We start from the raw sequence: 20862 nt of genomic DNA, 5'->3' as shown, positions 1-20862 counted from the left end.
TCAATTCCCTGAACATTCTGATATCTATGCTATATGCATATCATACTACAAAGGAAAATGGCTGGATATTAAAATACAAAATGGGGCTTTGTTATTACTTCAATGGCCAGTGTTACCGCTCACAATACATGAGGCAGGTGTTCGATTCATATGGGAGGATCACGCAGGGTCATATTCTCACGCTGTTAAAAAGGGACTTAAAACTTCAAATCTACCAACCAAAATTAACAGGGATTGGTCATTATTAAGTGCAATAAAGTATGTATATGAATCATTGTTACGAGTGGACAACAAGGATAGATACGATCTACTATTTAACAGAGCATTTATATGGGCTTACATCTTACTAACTACTTGTGAGTCTTGTCGTCTTACTACAGTGATCGCAACGAGTTGTGAAGCTTGAGTTAGATCTACCGATATTATCACCTAATAGAACGCGAGGGTGTGTTTCGGTTGTCAAAACCCTCATCCATGGAATTCTGCCTGTGTCGTCTCTTCCGCTATACGGAGAATATCCTCTGAGGGTACAGTAATGTCAAATTACTGTAAGATTTGTTTTTGTTTATTTTTGTTGTTGTCACTGTTTTATATTTTCACCGTTATTATTGTTACCGTTTAATTGGAATAATTATTACCGTTAGTGTTATAATTCTCTTTTTTTTCATCATGTCTTCAAAGTTTGGCAACATTGTTGGTGTACTTTTGCTGAAGTGTGCGTTCGGAAGGTAGTTTCACGAATTCCACCGAAATCTTCCGATTTATAACACGTCAAGCATAACAGTATAATGTAGCAGTTATAGTGCCCAGGCTTCACGATTCGTTGCGGTCATTATAGTCTCATAATGAAAAAAAACTTGATGGGGGATACACTTCACGTGAGCTTCATCTTAATAGGTGCTGTGGTTAACGTATAGAACAACATGTTTTAGATTACAAAACAATCATTTTTAATTTTCTCGAAAATGGCGCATTATATTTTACATTCAAGTATATTATTTTATTCATCTCAGTGAGATTTACTGATTGGCGTATTTCTCATTACTGTCTTTTGATCATGTCTTTTTCCTCGTTACATGATAATTATATTGCAAAATTAATGTAATAAATATATTAATAGTTTTCTATCCTAAGTCTTAATACGAGGCTTGTTCGGAAAGTAACGTTCGATCGATTAAGACAACAAACACTAAAGTAAATAAGAATTTACTATATACATTTAAAAACTACTTTTTTGCTCTATTTTTTCAGCATAGTTTCCATAAACATTCAAGCACTTATCATATTTCTGCATTAGCTTAGAAATTCCATCAGCATAAAAAGCTCCCGCCTGTGCCTTGAGCCAGCCTGCGAGCGCATCTTTCAGCTCCTCATCATTACTAAAACACTGAGATCTAAGCCACTTCATATACATAGAAAAGCTCCGAGATTGTGAAACTTCGATTTTCACGAACTTTTGTATCAATTTTCTGAACGAGTTTATCAGTGAGCACTCATGGCCTGCCACTCCTCTCTTCGTCATGAATGTTTGTTCGTCCATTTATAAATGAACGAACCTATTCACGAACAACTACTTCACTCATCACGCTTGATCCATACACGGTACAAAGTTAACGATAAATAGTTGCTGTCGAACATGGTTTTGCCGTAAGAAAACGTATAACAGCTCGCACTTGGCGGAATTTTCTATTGCAGCACACGTTTTGAGACGTTACAAAAATTGAACTACCGACCTGACGACCTTCAATCTACCAAGGCTCGATGCAGACTGATTTACTGCGCACGCCTGCGCAAAGATGTTAGCGCTGCCCCACTGCTTCACGCACAGTGACGAATCGGAGGTTACTTTACGGATATGCCTCGTATTAAGAAATGTATTACGCAAGAGTGTAACTTGACATAAAACAAGAATGTTATACTGGCAGTGTATCTGACAATGATTTACTGTAATTTTACACTTTTATATAACAACCATGTATAATTATTCTCTTACATAAAATAATTCTCCTGGGAAAAGAAAAATATATAAATTTAAAAAAAATAAAAGAAAAAGAAAATGTCAGCAGTGAATTTAGCAAAAAAAAAAAAGAGGGAGAAAATTAATTTGCTATACTAACAAAACTCAGTCAAGGAAAATGATCGGACCTCTGAGATTCGCAACGAGTTAATGAGTTGGTTATGAACATTGGCTAATAAATTCTCGCAGTTAATTACCCACAAGAGAAAGGAAATAGAGATAAAGAGAGAGAGGGGGGAAATTCCTAGAAAATCAAATCCGAAAAGGATAGTTGTTTCCAGATACATTGTAGTAATGTTTAACACACACACACAGATATAGCTATAGTTGCAATGTTATTTCCTTTTCCTTGTAACTATACGAATTTCCATTCTGTTTATTACCCATTTCCCCCTCCTTCTCCTTTAAACACTCCAATAACGGAAAATGCATTCTGTTTTAAGATCGTGTTAAAAGACATTTAATTGTTTCCCCGCGTAGGATTGTAATTAATGTGAAATAGCTTCAAAGCAGTTTTCCTTCTCGTCTCATAAACTAAAGTAGAACTACAAGTAATGCTGTCTACGAGACGGAACGAGACGAGAAATAAGGTATTCATGTCTCGTCTCGGAACTTTTGTAAAAGTGTGAGCAGTGTTGCCTACCTGACAGGACGAAAGAAGAAATATGGTATTAATGTCTCGTTTTATAAATTTTTGTAGAGCTACGAGTAGTATTGTCTACAGTACGAGTAATGTCTACAGTACAAGAAATAAGGTTTCCTGTCTCTTCTCATAAACTTTTGTAGAACTATCAGTAGTGTTATCTACGAGACGGAATGAAACGAGAAATAAGGTTTTCCTGTCTCGTCTCGTAAACTTAAAAAAAAACTACGTGAAATGTTGACTACAAGGCGAGAAATAAGGTTTTCCTCTCTCGTCTCATAAACTTTCTTTTAGAACTATGAGTAGTGTTATCGACGAGACGGGATGAGACGAGAAATAAGGTGTTACTGTCTCGTCTCCTAAACTTTTGAAAAACCTACGAAAAATGTTGTCTACAAGACGAGAAATAAGGTTTTCCTGTCTCGTCTCATAAACTTTTTAGAACTACGAGTAGTGTTATTTACTAGACGGATGAGACAAGAAATAAAGTTTTTCTGTCTCATCTCGTAAACTTTTGAAAAACTACAAGTAATGTTGTCTACAAGACAAGAAATAAGGTATTCATGTCTCGTCTTGAAACTTTTGTAGAAGTATGAGTAATGTTGCCTACTTGACAGGACGAAAGAGGAAATATGGTATTAATGTCTCGTTTTATAAATTTTTGAAGAGCTACGAGTAGTATTGCCTACGAGACGAGAAATAAGGTTTCCTGTCTTTTCTCATAAACTTTTGTAGAACTATCAGTAGTGTTATCTACGAGACGGAATGGAACGAGAAATAAGGTTTTCCTGTCTCGTCTTGTAAACTTTAAAAAACTACGTGTAATGTTGACTACAAGTCGAGAAATAAGGTTTTCCGGTCTCGTCTCGAAAACTTTTGAAAAACTACAAGTAATGTTGTCTACAAGACGAGAAATATGGTTTTCCTGTCTCATCTCATAAACTTTTTTGAACTACGAGTACTATTATCTACGAGATGGGATGAGACAGGAATTAAGGTTTTGCTGTCTCGTCTTGTAAACTGTGAAAACTACGAGTAATGTTTACAAGACAAGAAATAAGGTTTTCGTGTCTCGTCTCGTAAACTTTTGAAAAACCTACGTGTAATGTTGTCTACAAGACGAGAAATAAGGTTTTCATGTCCCGTCTCATAAACTTTTTTGAACTATAAGAAGTGTTATCTACGAAACGGAATGAGACAAGAAATAAGGATTTTCTGTCTCGTCTCGTAAACTTTTTAAAAACTACGAGTAATGTTGTCTATAAGACGAGAAATAAGGTTTTCCTGTCTCCTCTTATAAACTTTGGAAAAACTACAAACAATGTCTACAAGACGAGAAATAAGGTTTTCCTGTCTCTCTCGTAAACTTTTTAGAACTACGAGTAGTGTTATATACGAAACGGGATGAGACGAGAAATAAGGTTTTCCTGTCTCGTCTCATAAACTTTTTGGAACTACGAGTAGTGTTATATACGAAACGGGATGAGACGAGAAATAAGGATTTTCTGTCTCGTCCCGTAAACTTTTGAAAAAATTCTAGTAATGTTGTCTACAAGACAAGAAATAAGGTGTTCCTGTATCGTCTCATAAACTTTTGAAAAACCTACGTGTAATGTTGTCTACAAGACGAGAAATAAGGTTTTCCTGTCTCGTCTCGTAAACTTTTGAAAAACTACAAGTAATGTTGTCTACAAGCCGAGAAATAAGGTTTTTCCTGTCTCGTCTCATATACTTTTTTTTAGAAGTACAGGTAGTGTTATCTACGAGACGGGATGAAACGAGAAATAAGGGTATCCCGTCTCGCCTCGTAAACTTTTGAAAAACGTACGAGTAATGTTGTCTACAAGACGAGAAATAAGATTTTTCCTGTCCTGTCTCGTAAATTTTTGTAGAGCTACGAGTAGTATTGTGTACGAGACGAGAAATAAGGTTTTCTTCCTCGTCTCGTAAACTATTGTAGAACTCTCGTGTCTGGAAGAATTTTTTCTCTCGATTGGTTTGTACATTTATGCACAAAATTTATACTCTGACCTTTTCTTAAAATTTTATCTACATAGAAGTTATAAGAAGTATTCTGCGTTACTCGAGCTCCACGAAGGATGTGACGTAACAACATTTAGACTATATTTCTTATTGGAGTATCTCGTTATTATGTTCGACCAATCAATTTATCAATTTATAGTTTTTAACTCTAAATCATGAAACACTAACATAGTGTTTGAGATCTAAGAGTTGGATGCACTAGTGTCGCCCACGAGACTATAGAAATTTCTCGTCTCGTTTATGAGACGAGAATGGTCTTGTTTCTAGTCTTGTCTCGAATTTGGAAATGTATTTCTCGTCTCGACTCTGCTCGTTTTCGAGACGAGGCGAAAAATCACGTCTCATGAGGAACACAACGAGTACAAGGTTTTCTAATTTTGCTTTAATGTGTTGCTTAATGGTTAACGCCTGTGCTTCTGAAGCGCATACTTGCAGATTATTATTTTCTTTTCTCGTTGTGTTGCTTAACTGTTAATGTATGATCTTCTGATACGCAACTTCCGGATAGACTTCATTCTTGTTATATTGCTTGATTATTAACTTTAGATGTGCATACTTCCGGGTTGAGTTCTTTTTTCCTCGTTCTGTTGTTATATTATTAACGCCTGTGCTTCTGATGCGTATATACTTCCAGATAAACATTATTTCTCGTTGTGTTACTTAGTAGTTAACACATGTGTTTCTGATGCTCGTACTTCCGGATTGAATTTTCTTTGTGTTGTGTTACTTAATAGTTAACGGCTGTGTTTCTGATGCGCACACTTCTGGATTGGATTTTTTTCACGTTGTCTTGTTTAATTGTTAATGCATGTGGTTCAAATGATCATGCTTTCTGATAGGCTTCATTCTCGTTATGTTGCTTAACTATTAACACCTATGCTTCTGATGCACATATAGACTACTTTCAGATAGGCATATCTCTCGTTGTGTTACATAGTAATTAACACATTTGTTTCTGATGTTCATACTTCTGGATTGATTTTTTCGTGTTGTGTTACTTAATAGTTAACGCCTGTGTTTCTGATGCGAACACTTGCGGGTTGGACTTTTTTTCACGTTGTATTGCTTAATTGTCAACGCATGTGGTTCTAATAATCATACTTCCGAATAGATTTCATTCTCATTATGTTGTCTATTTATTAACACCTGTGCTTCTGATCCACATATATACTACTTTCAGATGGACATTTTGTGTGTGTGTGTGTTACTTAGTAGTTAACACATGTGTTTCTAATGCTCATACTTCCGGATTGATTTTTTGTTGTTGTTAGGCCTATGTTTTACTTAATAGTTGACACCTATGCTTCTGATGCACACATACTGTTAGGTAAACATTTTTCTCGTTGTGTTACTTAGTAATTAACACGCGCGTTTCTCATGCAGATACTTCCGGTTTGATTTTTTCTTGTTGTGTTGCTTAATAGTTAACGCCCGTGCTTCTGATGCACACACTTCCGGATTCGGTTTTTTTCACTTTGTCTTTCTTAATTGTTAATACATGTAGTTCTAATGAGCATATTTCCGAATAGACTTTATTCTCGTTATGCTGCTTACTTGTTAACGCGTGTGGTTTTGGTGAGCACTCTTCTGGTTTGATTTTTGTTCTTGTTGTGTCGCTTACTTGTGAATCTTTGCGCTTCTGATGCGTACACTTCCTGATTGGATTTTTTCACGTTATGTTGCTTAATTATTAACGCGTGCGCTTCTTATGCGCAAAGTTCCGAGTTGTTTTATTTCGTTGTATTGCTTAATAGTTAACGGTTGTGCTTTTCGTGCTCATACTTTCGGATTGACTCTTCTCGTTGTGTTGTTTAATTGTTATTGCCTGTGTTTCTGATGTGCATACTTCCGGTTTGACTTTTTTCTCATTGTGTTGCTCAATTGCGAACGTCTGTGTTTCTGATAGGCATACTTCCGGATAGATATTTTTTTCTCGTTGTGTTACTTAATTGTTAACGCGTGTGCTTCTGATGTGCATGATTCCGGATTTTTTTGTTGTCGTTGTACTGTTTAATAGTTAACACGTGCATTTCTCATGCGGATACTTTCGGATCGATTTTTCCTTCTTATGTTGCTTAATTATTAACGCGTGTGCTTCTGTTGCGCATACTTCCAGATTGAAATTTCTTTCTGATCGTGTTGATTTTAACAATTAACATGTGTGCTTCTGGTGTGCATTCTTTCGGCTAAACATTTTTGTCGTTATGTTATCGCCTGTGTTTCTGATGTGCATACTTCCGGATTGACTTGTTCTCGTTGTATTGCTTATTGTTAAAGTGTGTGCTTCTAAAGAACATATACTCATCTATCTATTAAAAAGCTACAATAGCAATTAAAAGCGCCTGAGCTCCAACCTATAACTTTGGCTTTCAAATCTTTCATTTACGGTTATGTGTGATTTCACGTTTAACAGAGACAAACATTTTGAGTATTTGTACTTTAAATAGTCTAAATTAGTTAACTATATCTTTCTCATAAAGTTTATGATATAAAATTATTGTTAAAAGCCTTTGTATTTTCATAAGCCTTCTCTAAAATCAATGCATGTGAATTGTGCTTCCATCTTCCGAGTTCTTTTAAACTATGTTTATATGTTTGTGGTCAATCCTTTCGACAATGAGATCTCGGAAACTACAGGCTCTAGAAAGATGACGTTTTCACTGATCGATTGAAAATTTTGCGTAGATTGTCCAGTTCTAATTGAATATTTAAAAAGACATGACCATTATTTCTTTATTACATTTTTTAGGGTACACTGGAAGCGTTGAAATTAAAAAAAAAAAAAACTAAAGCATCATACCCTATGCGTTATACATTCCAACACCACAATGTTGTATATTGGGGTTGTATATGACTCAGGCGTTTGTTCCATGGACAAATACAGTAATAGTGAAAAAGGAAGGATAACCATTTCTCGAGTCTAAGATAAATCTTTATTTTTTGAGTGTTTTGTCCAATAAACACCATATATAACTGATATTATAATTAATTGTATATATAATTTATTTGCTTATTACATACTGCAAGAAGAAAGAAAACACTGATCGTACATGAATTAGAAACACCAACGGGAAGTAGGCTCAAATCTTGCAAACGGTGCGAGATATTGAGAAAAAATAATCGAAAAAAATCTCCCCTTTATGATACCCCTTGCCGATTTCTTTTTAAATCAAGACGTCTTTCACTTGTGTCTGTAAAGGGACATGTACATATGTTGTGAGGAATGAGAAGGAGATTTATGCTCATATGTGAATGATGCGCTGTGTAGAGAGCGCAGGTTCAGCTGGTATAGGTTTATATGTTTGTCCGCAATCCTTTCGACAATGAGATCTCAAAAACGACACGTGCTAGAAACGTGCCATTGTCACTAGTCGATTCCAAATTTTGTATAGTTGTCCAGTTTTCATTAAAATTTTCAAAAAAAAAAAAAAAAAAAACGTGTCGTTATTGTTCTATTCAACATTTATGGGGCAGTTTCGAGCTCACAAGATAGATTCGGCCCATTGTTGCAGGCCGAAACTACAGTGTTAGGCAACCAGTAGAGAAGTTACGTGTGGCGGGTTGACGGACATTGCAGGCATTTTGCTTAAATCTGAATGTCAAAACCTATTGCATGCTAGCAACTTCAAAGGCCTCAAGAGACGCAATGAGGCGTACTCGGACGGCTATGAATTTATTAGAAAAAAAAAAATTCCACTTGATATCGTGTTACTTCTACAAATTTGCTACAAACTCACTCCAACATCTATACATAGAAATTCACTTCCTTTGTGGGTCTCCTATCCTTTACTTGTGTGAGTAAGGAGGCATGCACAGTTGGAAGGAGATACATGGTCATAACAGAACGATGCGCTGACTACACAGCGCAGGTTCAGCTAGTATACTTCTTAAAATGCTTAAATGTGGCAGAAGAGTTGTATGACACTATGACTCAACCTGAACGAATTTGGAATGGAACATTGTTCTTTTAAGCCAGTTTATAAAGAAAATGAAAATGAAATTAAATCTTTAAGTTTTACGTCCCACGGTTATGCCGGTTAAGCTAAAAGAGACGGTGATTATGAGAAATGAATGAAATGGTGGAATGAAGAAAGTGGGAGGAAACGGGAGAACCCCGAGAAAACCCACGCACACGGTGTTTGTCCACCACAAAGTTCACTTGGCGGGAGCAGGGTTTGAACCCGGGACCCCATGCACCAAAGGTGAACGCTCTACCACTGAGCCACCGCGGCCCCCAGTTTATGAAGAAAATGTACGCTGTAGTAGTGAGACATACGCTAATATAACGTTTGTGCTTCGACTTTGGCAAACGTCCAAATAATTCTGTGTCAATTGGTCAGAGATAAAGTCGGAAATGACAGCCTAGGAGGAGAAAACAGGAAACTTAAGAATTGGGAAAGAAAATATTGAGAATATGATGAAGGAATATGAACTAGGGAAGGTAATTTAGATTACAAGCAACAACTTGAAGTTGAAAGAAGGTGCAACCGAGTATTCTAAAGAAATTATACAACTCAAGGAAATCACGAAAGGTTCGACGGAAACAACCTGGATTAGAGAAGGAAGGAAGGAAATTTTAAAAAAAGCAATAGAGGAAATAGAAGAGAATTGACGTGGTTAACATCAAGGAATGAATTAGTTTGATTGTAATGTGTCACAGGCATAAAACGATTCTGTTAGTGTGTTAAGTAATAGTACTGTGTTTAATCAAATTCTTTCTCTTACACGTATCCTAGCGTGCGTCTTCCCCTACTATAGTTACAGCTTATATACTCCGTACTCAGACTGTAACAAATAACAATAGAAATTTAAATATACAACTTGTTGTAAGCAGTGCTGATAGCACCTATAAACTCAGTAAATACGGAATGTTTGACTAATACGTTTAGTAAACACGGATTGTTCTATCTGTAGTGTAAAAGAAGTTAACACGTGACGGCTCCCTGCTGCGTGTTTATCCATTCCAAAGTGACGAGACATCTAGCAGAGGGAGGCAGTTAACATCATAATTACGATTATTATTGAGTTAGTTCATCAACCATAATATTTATGTGTGTTCAAAGAATACGTTATACAGGAAATGTAATTTTTGATATATATATATATATATATATATATATATATATATATATATATATATATATATATATATATATATATATATATATATATATACGAGGGTCATTGCAAAAGTCATGGCAAACTACTTTCTTCTCGAAAATGGTAACGATAATAAAAATCGTAATAAAATAACGATAATAAAAAAATTCTGAAATATGCAAATGGAAGGTTAATTCATATGTAAGCATTACATGTAGGGAGATGGATAAACATACACACCATCATATAGCACGAGAAAAAAAAAGACGAAAAAATTTGTCGTTTCAAACGTTGTTTACTCTCAATTGCAACAGTACACAATAGTACAGGGTAGGAACACGTACCTCTGACATTTTAGAATCCCTGCCTTCTAGGGGAGACTCCTGATGGCATGGAATGCACGTAGTTTGTAAGGTACTATTCTGTACTGTTGCAAGTGATAGTAAAACACTTTTGAAACGATGAAAAAAAAATCATATTTTTTCTCGTGCTATATCTTTATGGTGGTGTGTGTGTTCATCCATCTCTCTACATATAATGTTTACATATGAACCAACCTTCCATTTCCATATATCGGATTTTTTTTTTTAATTCGTTACCATTTTCGAGAAGAAAAATAGTTGCCATGACTTTTGCAATGACCCTCGTATATAGATAGACAGATAGATTGATTGATCGATATAGATATAGATATAGATAGATAAATGAAAGTGATTGTCTTTGTGATTTCATACCTCTTCAACCACCCGACCGATCCCTATCAAATTTTCAACATAGATGAGGTTCGAGCCTGGGAGTGATGTTTTAATTTCACTTTCACGGTACAACGTAGGAGAGAGGAAGGAAGGAGATACTAAAACAATGATCGAAAATGTCCGATATTAGCGTTGAATCCATACTCTTCAGGGTCGCTGAGATGAACAGTGACACTTCTGATGCCGTTTAAATCCAAATTCAGCCCTCACTAGTTCTTTACGTCGAAAATAAAACATATTCTCTCGGTGGGAAGAGCGGATATTGTGCTAGTTTATAATATTGTACAAAGATATATATATATCGACTGATAGATCACATGAAGGTGAACAAAATGAGATATTTGAAGGTTAATTCTTATGCGTAGTTTTTGAGAATATCAAGAAAAACATTGTCATCAAAATGTGTCGTTCGTTTCCTAACAATAATTGATCGTTTTTATTATAATTGATTATATATATATATATATATATATATATATATATATATATATATATATATATATATATATATATATATATATATATATATAAGTCATTTCATTTGATTTTGCAATTAGGCCGTGATGATCAGGCACACATAGTTACATTCAATTTTTTTTATATAAAAATTCATATATTACAGATGATTCAAAAATATTTTTTCCAGGGGGGTTCGCTAGTCTAAAAACTCAGAGGCTATGTGTCGCGAAAGCCAAGTAGTAAGTTCTATTATTACAATTACAAATATCAATATTCAAAAGAACCTGAAGTTTTTTTTTCACTTAGTGTACACTCATCTCAGGTAAGTAAACAGACACAAATGAAAAAGGTATAAAAATGGAGGTTTTGAAAGTACAACCTGGACAAATTCACCAGTGTTCAGAAGACGCTGTCTACAGTGGATCGGTAGGTCAGAGTGAGTCGGTTTGTCAGAATGGGTCAGTGGGTCACGTTAGGTGGTGGGTCGCAGTGAGTCACATCCTCTTGACCCACGACCCACTCAAAAATCTTGACCTATTTGACCCACTCCATCTCTGTTCAGTTGTAGAGGCCTCATCTCTGGTGGTAAGAATCTCTGGTTCGATCCTAGTCCATTTGAATTTGTGGAAGACAGCATCGTGAACGTGGGTTTGAGTTGAGTTGATTTTGAGTTTAACGTCCCGTTCAGCAGCGAGGGTATATGATACGTGGACCTACTGATTAACGTGGAATCCGAACGGCATGAGCTCCCGCCGGGAATCGAACCCGTGCATCCCACGCCAACGGCGTGTACGCTAACTGCTTAGCCACGAAGGAGCTCTATGAACGTGGGTTTCCCCGAGGTTTTCCCACATTTCCATGACACTAGTTCCTTTCATAACTATACACTTTATTTCATGGTCCGTCTCCTTTTGCCTACAGAGTATAATAATCGGAGACTTTAAATTGAAGCTTTCAGGCCAATTTCAAGTCACTAACTTTTTGATTATTCCTCGTACATAAATGATTTGCAAGTCTTGTTGAATTGTAACATATAAAGTTGTTTGTGATTCGTGTTAGAATGCAGTTACTGATATAGCTCGTCAGTTTCAATTTAAGCTACAACATGTTCGTTCTTCGCTTGGTTGTAATAAAACTGTTCCAAATACAATCTTGTCGTGCGATACATGGAAAGAAAAAAAAAGAAAAAAGAAACACATCAACTCTTGAATATCTACACTGTGTTGCAGCTGTTCGCTATACGTGCAAGTAATCAGCGAAAAACGTAAATTTGAAATTTCACGAACGGCTGCCACAATGCACGAGATGTATCTTCGATGATATAAGTACAGAAAGCGATACGTTAACTCCGGGAAATGAACTAATTAACAGTAATGTTTGTAGTTTGTAAGAAGTCATAAAATGTTAATGAAACGTCATCTAGAACTTCTGTACAGCAGGTAATGAAGAAGTTTTAGAAAGAGAAAAAAAATGAAAATGAATTGTTTTTCACAAAGTTTTATGTTATGCAGGTTAGGGATTTACACAAGACTAGATACATATGTATCGAGTGCCGTCATCTCATCTCGTCTCGACTTGATACGAGACGAAACGAATCGTTAAATGTCTCGCCTTATATCAAGTGTCTGGTACAATTTAGTATATTTTGAAAGAAAAAGTGATTCAGAAAGAGGTATTCAAACATCAAAATTTTACACACACACAAAATGTTTGCACCACAGACGGACAGTCCAAAGACGCAGAAAACGGTTAAAAGCATGTTACCATGGACCCGTATTTTTTCAACTTTTTTGCATTCAAAATGTAGATTTCGATGAGCTGCGTCCAATGGCACCACTTTTGATTTCTGGAACCAACCGCTTCAAGGTCAAATTAGGGGCCAAAAACTGAGACCATTTGGGTAATGCGGGCCACTGACCGACTGTGACAAAATGGGTGTCATTTGATTTGTATTTATACATGACATACACGAACAATGAATATGCCATTTTCCCGAAAATTCAATTTTGATCCGAAAAATTAACGAAAATCAAAGATCCAAAATTCCAGATTTTCGTTAATTTTCGGAGTCAAAATAGATGATAGGAATGATTTTTATCATTTCACTTTGGTGGTGCCACTTAGATGAAGGGGAGGGAAGATATTTAAAAATGATCGGAAATAACCGATATTAGTGCAGAATTCAGTTTTCTGAGTCGCTGAGACGAACAGTGACACTTCCGATGCTCTTTAAATCCAAATTCACCCCTTTTTGTCCAAAATAAAACGTATTCTCCTGTGCGAAGAACGTGTATTCTGTTAGTATTGTTTAAGTTCTAAAAGCGTATATAAATGCATTATAATACGATATTCTTCAAAGCCTTGAATTATTTTTTTTAAACTAATATGTTACTTTTTTCTATAAATACAAATCTAAAATTAAAAGGATTTATTATTGTTGAAATATAACCGGACAGACATATAATCAAAACATTTTTTTAAATTATGGAATTGCTCTCGAAAAACACAAGAGTACGGCGACCCGCAGAACAAGTGTTCCCTCCTGCATAAAGTTTGAGAAACGCTCCCCTATAGTCCTCTGTATACATAAAGAAGAGAGAACGAAAGAAATAAAAAAAAATGTTCCATAAAACCCCAAGTAACGTTACTTTCCGAAAGCTCTTGTGACAGTGTTCGGCACTTTTAGCTTCCAATTACAGCAACGCGATTATTGAAATTGCGCTGTTATCGCTGTATAGTTTAATAGTGTTAGTCAATCCATTATCCGTCGCGAATGGAATGCCATTAACTGTTATGGCTGCCTGTTCCGAGGGACGAATTGATAACGTACGCTTTGCATTACAGCCTCTCCATATCAGGCTATTTATTTAATGGATGATAAAAAAAAGGAGAAATAAAAAAATGCCTTTGTGAGTCTGTGCATTCTGTTTTTTGACATGAACACTGAAATATCAACAAAGGAAGATAGCGCCAGGAGGGAATATGAGTTCGGTTCCAGGTCAGGATAGCCAACCTAGGCTTCACTACGTAGTATGTCATTTCACTACACGTAACAAAATAATGAAAATACATTAAGCATTGTTTAACAGTATTGGTTGGTTTTGAAATGATACATAAGAAACATTTTCTTATGTCCAGGCCAATTCAAAATGAATGGTACGAAAAGAAAAATTAATCTGTGAATATATAATTCTCCAATACAGCCTTTAAAGAGGTACCAAATTTAAGGAGTATCAATATACCTCCAGTATCATTATAACCCAGTATCAATGTACCTCCAATATAATTTAGTATCAATATACTTCCAGTACCAGTATACCTCAGTATTAACATACCCTGCTATCAGTATAACTCAGTATCAATATACCTCTAGTATCAGTATACCTCAGTATCAGTATAACCCAGTATCAATGTACCTCCAATATAATTTAGTATCAATATACTTCCACTACCAGTATACCTCAGTATCAACATACCCTGGTATCAGTATAACTCAGTATCAATATACCTCCAGTATCAGTATACCTCAGTATCAGTATAACCCAGTATCAATGTACCTCCAATATAACTTAGTATCAATATACTTCCAGTATCAGTATACCTCAGTATCAGTATAACTCAGTATCAATATACCTCCAGTATCAGTATACCTCAGTATCAGTATAACCCAGTATCAATGTACCTCCAATATAACTTAGTATCAATATACTTCCAGTATCAGTAACCTCAGTATCAGTATAACTCAGTATCAATATACCTCCAGTATCAGTATACCTCAGTATCAGTATAACCCAGTATCAATGTACCTCCAATATAACTTAGTATCAATATACCTCCAGTATCAGTATACCTCAGTATCAGCATTACTCCGTATTAGTATGTATCAGTGTCAGTGTACCTTATTTTTACTTCATTAAGGAGCATGGTTACACAACAGCAATTTTTGAGTTTACAAAAAAAATTAGTGTTCCTCCATTTTCTGGACAACAAGGCATTTGCTTTTACACACACTTATGTCAGCATGTTTATCTCAATAAAAGCTTCTGATTGGTAGGGACGTACGGAGGAATTATTTTGGGAAGAAGGGGTCTAAATTCAGTATGAGGATAAATTATTTTAAAATTTGTAAAATTATCCCTAAAATTAGACTAAATGTCGGGATTTCCGAGGGGAAGGACTGTCTGGACCTCACGACTCATCCCCTGCATACGTCCCTGTCGATTGGTATACATTTCATCTTTGGACAGCTCGTTAAACGCTAATCACATTGATAATTTAATTTAGAATAATCTTGTTAAAAGTTATGATTATTTTGTTACTGTCGAGAATTTCATATTTGAAAAGTAAAATACAGTTTTAAACGATAAAAACTCCTTTAATTTTTTTTCCACTGCCTCCAACATTTGTCTTTGGCGGTAGCTTCTTGCACTTCGGATATTGGAAGTAATAGATTACTTGAATCGTCCATACGGATAGAGGTCTCGCGGATGCAGGTATCCGCATCAATATAACTTTCTTCAAAGTGCATCTTAAATATTCTTTCCGGATTATTGTTGAAACACGAGAAATTTCGTTATTGTTCTTCGGAGAAGAACACGAATAAGGGGCTGTTAGAAATGGTGGCGGAGAAAAGACAAGTTTTAATATTATTAAAAGAAGGAAGAGAAACTGGTTGGGATATTGGCTAAAAAGAAACTGTATCAAGAGCAGCGTTGCCAGACTCACAGCTCGGAATTATTCCAAAACCTGATCGAAATTATGCTAGATTTGGTCAAATTATGCTAGATCCTCATAATTACTAATTCAGGAGTTTTAAAAGAAAAAAAAAACGAAACTGAGATACGATAACGTAACTTAAAATACGCAGAGCGTAAGAATGTCTGGATACAACTCAATACTTCACGCACCAAAGCTTTAACTCAACTAAACTAGTGCAATCGTTGCCAGACTCAATGGCGTATATATCGTGTAAATGAATGCAAAGTGTTTCTTTACATATTTTGAAAGAAAATTACCTCGCAGCATAAGCGGAGTTGGGGATTGTCTGCTGGGGGGCAAATTTTTGGTCGGTCTCGGACCTTTCATTTCAGGAATAAAGATGGTCATGAAGTCAGAAATAAAGACAGTGAAGTTGTCAAAAAGTTGGGGGAGAATGGCCCCCCATAGCCGTTTCTAACCTACTTCGGAAAATAAGACTGGCTGTATGGTTTACCGACTGTATGAATCAATGGGAGAGGATACTTTTCTGCCGTTCTTTTTCTTCCCACGACCAACTTCTTTCTCATCTCCAGGTTTTACGGTTTTTTGATAAACTTGCTGAAATTATGCTAGATTTGGGCAAGATTAGTGATGTGAGGTGGAAAATTTTCCGTTCTAAAAAAATATCAGTAATCAAGTAACAATTCCTCAGCAATCATAAAATTGGTTGAATTCATGTATAGAAATGTTAAAAAGTGAAAGATCGTTTTTAAAGAATCTGAAAATTTTCATAGCTCAGACAATGTTCAGTACTGTGTAGGAACAAGTGAAACAATTTTTCATGAATCGAAATATTTTCTGTCTTATATGGAAAAATTGAAGAACTCTTCATGAGTCGGAAAATTTTCATCACTTTGAAGCAAAAAGTAAAACAACTTTATGTGAATCGGAAAGTTTCATTGCTCTGTAGAAACAAGTGAAAGGAATTTTCATAGATCGGAAAATTTTCATCACGATGTAGAAACAAGTGGAAAAAAACTTTTCATAATCCGGGCAATTTTGGATATTATGTATAGTGATGTTAGGTCGAAAATTTTCCACTATATTTAACTGCACATAGAGCTACAAAATTGAATTTATGTAGAGGAAAGTTAGTCAGCATCAAATTATAATTTTCCAATTAGCTTTCGGGAACCGGAAAAGTTTCTAATATTTTAAGTGGGAACTGAAATTTTCAGTCTACACAGTGTTTCTATCTCTCTCTTCCTTCCTCTGCGAGCTCCTTCGTTGCTAAGCGGTTAGCATACGCGCCTTTGGCATGGAAGACCTGGCTTCCATTCCCAGCGGGAGCTCATGTAGTTCGGATTCCACGTTAATCAGTTGGTCCCGTCTTATATAGTCTCGCTGCTTAAAGGGACGTTAAACTCAAGATCAACTCAACTCAACTCATCTCTTTCTCTCTCTCTCTCTCTCTCTGTGTGTGTGTGTGTGTGTATATATGTATGTATGTATGCAAAGTGCAGAGAACATACATCGAATTCGTAGAGTACAAATATCCCATTTTATTATTTAAAATTTCAATTAATTAAAAGTCGTGAATATTTTCCGATTCATAAAAACATACTCCCCTTATTTCTACATCGTTGTTTAGCCGTAAAATTTATTGGTAATAAATATTGTCTTAAAAAGTTTCATGAAGTGAAAATCTAACGATTCTTCATTTCAAGAATGTTTGAAAAACTTCAATGCGTTCTTCCCTTAGAATTTACCTTTGATCTTACAATATTAGATTTCATCAATTTAATACGCATAAGACGGTTTTCTCATAGCTTTACTACTTTTATAGATTTACATACTGCAACATTTACATATTGCATAAATAAGTAGATATAATATAAAGTGCCTACTGTAAATTTTTGACTACCCAAAATTCGAGTTTAAGTAACTCATGAAAGCAAATACTGACCATTCTCTGGAAATAAATATTTATTTATTCATATATTCATTCAGAAAAGAAAGAGACTAACTAATAAGGAAGCCAATTTGTGTAGTTGTTCTTCCAATAAAATAATAAAAGAAACATAAAAAGCTGCACCATTAGCGCTGCGTTCTAAAAGCAACAAGTAGTTTCATTTTAATTTACAAAATAAAAAACATATTTCTTATATATATATATATATATATATATATATATATATATATATATATATATATATATATATATATATATATATATATATATATATATATGGGGGGGGGGTATGTGTGTTTGTTTGTACTTGTTCTATGGAATCGTCATTATTTCTAATACCTTTTTATACTTAATAATGGTAGTTTTATAAAACAAATATCTGCTCTAAGATGTTGATTATACAAAATTCCAATATTGAAATTATGATTTACGAGTATTAAACATAATAAAATCATTTTTTTCTTATTTTATGTTACAAAAATAATCTTCATAAGGAACTTCTATGTAGTTATTTCACTACATAGGCAGGCCTACATATGAAGAAATAGTGGAATTTTCTGTTTCTGAAATTTACAAATTCACAAAGGTTTCTTTTCAATTTCTTGTTGCATTTTAAATATTGGAATGGAATATTTGTTCTCTACGAACTCGATGTATGTTCCCTGCACTTTACACACAAACACAAACACACACACACACAGAGAGACAGAGAGAGAGATAGAAAAAAAAAACACTGTATATTTTTACTTCCCAACTTGAACTATTAGAAAATTTTCTGGTTTCCGAAAGCTAATTGGAAAATGACAATTTGTTGCTGTCTAACTTTCCTCTACAGAAATTGAATTTTATAGTTGAATGTGCAGTTAAATATAGTAAAAAAATTTTCCACCAAACATCACTATACATAATATCCAAAATTGTCCGGATTATGAAAAGTTTTTTCACTTGTTTCTACATCGTGATGAAAATTTTCCGATTCATGAAAATTCCTTTCACTTGTTTCTACAGAGCAATAAAACTTTCCGATTCACAAAATGTTGAAATATTAGAAACTTTTCCGGTTCCCGAAAGCTAATTTGAAAATTATAATTTACTTTTTGCTTCCGACTCATAAAAAGTTCTTCAATTTTTCCATACAAGGCAGAAAATATTTCGATTGATGAAAACGTGTTTCACTTGTTCCTACATAGTACTGAAAATTGTCTGAGCTATGGAAATTTTCAGATTCTTTAAACGATCTTTCACTTTTTAACATTCCTATACATGAATTCAACCAATTTTATGAATAGTGAGGAATTGTTACTTGATCACTGATATTTGTTAAGAACGGAAAATTTTCTGGAAAAATATAGAAGAAAATTTACCAACTCACATCACGGCTAAACAACGATGTAGGAATAAGTGGAGTATGTATGTTTTTATGAATCGGAAAATTTTCCGGAAAATTTTCATCACTTGGCAGGATGCTAAAAGCAAGATGCTAGATGCTAAAGACATGCAAATTATGCTAGACCTAGCATCATTATGCTAGATCTGGCAACGCTGATTAAGAGGCACGTGCTAGAGGGTATGGCGGCAGGAAAGGAAGAGAGGGGCGAAGGAGACTACAATTGATGGACACGATATCAAAAAAAAGAAAAATCCTACGTGAAAACGAAGAGGTTAGTGGAAGACCGTGGAGCATGGAAGCTTCTCAGTTACAGCAAGTGACCTGCCAATAATGGCAGAATACTCATGAATATGTTATTTTGATTTTTTTTTTTAAAAAAAACTACTATTGAACTCATATAACAATTCTCAATTACTTTCTTAATTTCTTTTATCGCCTTTGGATGGATAATGGCGTCTTTAGAGTTTCTACATCTCAGGAAGAAAAAACATTGTTAAAACTTACGTTCCAATAATTACGAAAGACAAGCGTTATAGGAAAGGAGGTGTTTATTCTCACATAACTTTCAAAAAAAAAAGTTAAAAAGAAAAAAAAATATAAAAAGTTCCTGACATTCCTCATATCCTTAATAAAAGTGCAAGAGATCGATTATTTCGTCTGGTTGTTGCGTGTCATGTCGCAAGCTATCGTGCATCTTGCTACGGTATTGTTTAGTGAAATTTAATGGTTGTGCGGCACGCAATACTGAAACAGTAGAATTTCAGTCATTTCTTTAAAGCTCCTGTCTTTTCTTTCTTTCCGTTTCTTAAACAACACATAAAAAAAATGAATGTGTATATATTATTTCCATATCTAGAAATAAATAATACGTTTTTGTTCTTATAAATATAAAAAAATCTTTCAAAGTAAAAGGTACTTACCAGCTCAATATCTTGAGACTACCGCATTCAGGAGAAAGGTAGTTCTGACATTCTAGAAGAATTTCTGTCGGGCCTTTGGACTTGTATCTCATGATCACATTAGCGGAAGCATACTCTACATCTAAAATGAAAATATATACAGGGAAAAAAAATTAGAAGATTAAACCAAGATAAAAGAAATAAAGAAATATTAACACAACCTATAAATCAGAGGAGCTTCAGTTTAAAAAAAAAAAAAAATCCCTTTTCACAATGAGTTATAGTGTTACAACATTAAAAGCGAAGTTAATGGACTATTCCGGTCGGAGATTTAACAGGCATAATAACGTATCAGAAAGAGCTATATATACCTTAAAAATGTTGTATGAAGCGATATACATATATCATTGACCTCCCTCCCCACGTCATAGTCATTTTAGTGTATCGTATAATTTATTAATTCATAACTGATGTTATAAATATGATGTAACCAATTTACTAGAGATACAGGGTGCAATTTCCACTTTTTGTAACAATTTCAAGGTAATGGGTTATTAAAAGGGTGAGTGTTGCTTAATATGTCTCTGTAACAGGCTACACAATGGTGGTTATGAAGTGGGAGAATAAATGGACATATTATAAATACAACGTTTTTAACACAGTTTTTCAAGTGTTACACATTGTTTCGTTAGTTCCTTTTTCATCATTCATTTGAGTTCCCTCCATCAATTAAAAGAAAGGTTAATGACATGGACACGATATATTGTACAGTCAGCGGCAAAAGTTTTTTTTTTTTTTCGTTTGGTAAAATTTATTTTAGAAATAATGATGATATGGTTGGAACTAGGGATGCGCACGAGATAAGATTTGTGGCTGTCTCGTCTCG

General features: G+C 34.7%; 1 protein-coding gene across 1 annotated transcript in view; it reads right to left on the bottom strand.

Moving 5' to 3' along the window:
* GlcAT-P (Glucuronyltransferase P) overlaps positions 1 to 20123 on the bottom strand; it is a 261409-nt gene extending 241286 nt beyond the window's left edge. Inside the window, exon 1 of the mRNA XM_081739556.1 lies at positions 19998 to 20123. The gene's annotated coding sequence lies outside the window, so the exon portion shown is untranslated. The remainder of the gene's footprint in view (positions 1 to 19997) is intronic.
* Positions 20124 to 20862: the final 739 nt, after the last annotated feature.

This window comes from Thermobia domestica, chromosome 15 (assembly GCF_964235325.1).
Source record: "Thermobia domestica chromosome 15, izTheDome1.hap1.1, whole genome shotgun sequence".
NCBI classification, from domain to species: domain Eukaryota; kingdom Metazoa; phylum Arthropoda; class Insecta; order Zygentoma; family Lepismatidae; genus Thermobia; species Thermobia domestica.
This window is presented reverse-complemented; position numbering and strand designations above follow the sequence as displayed.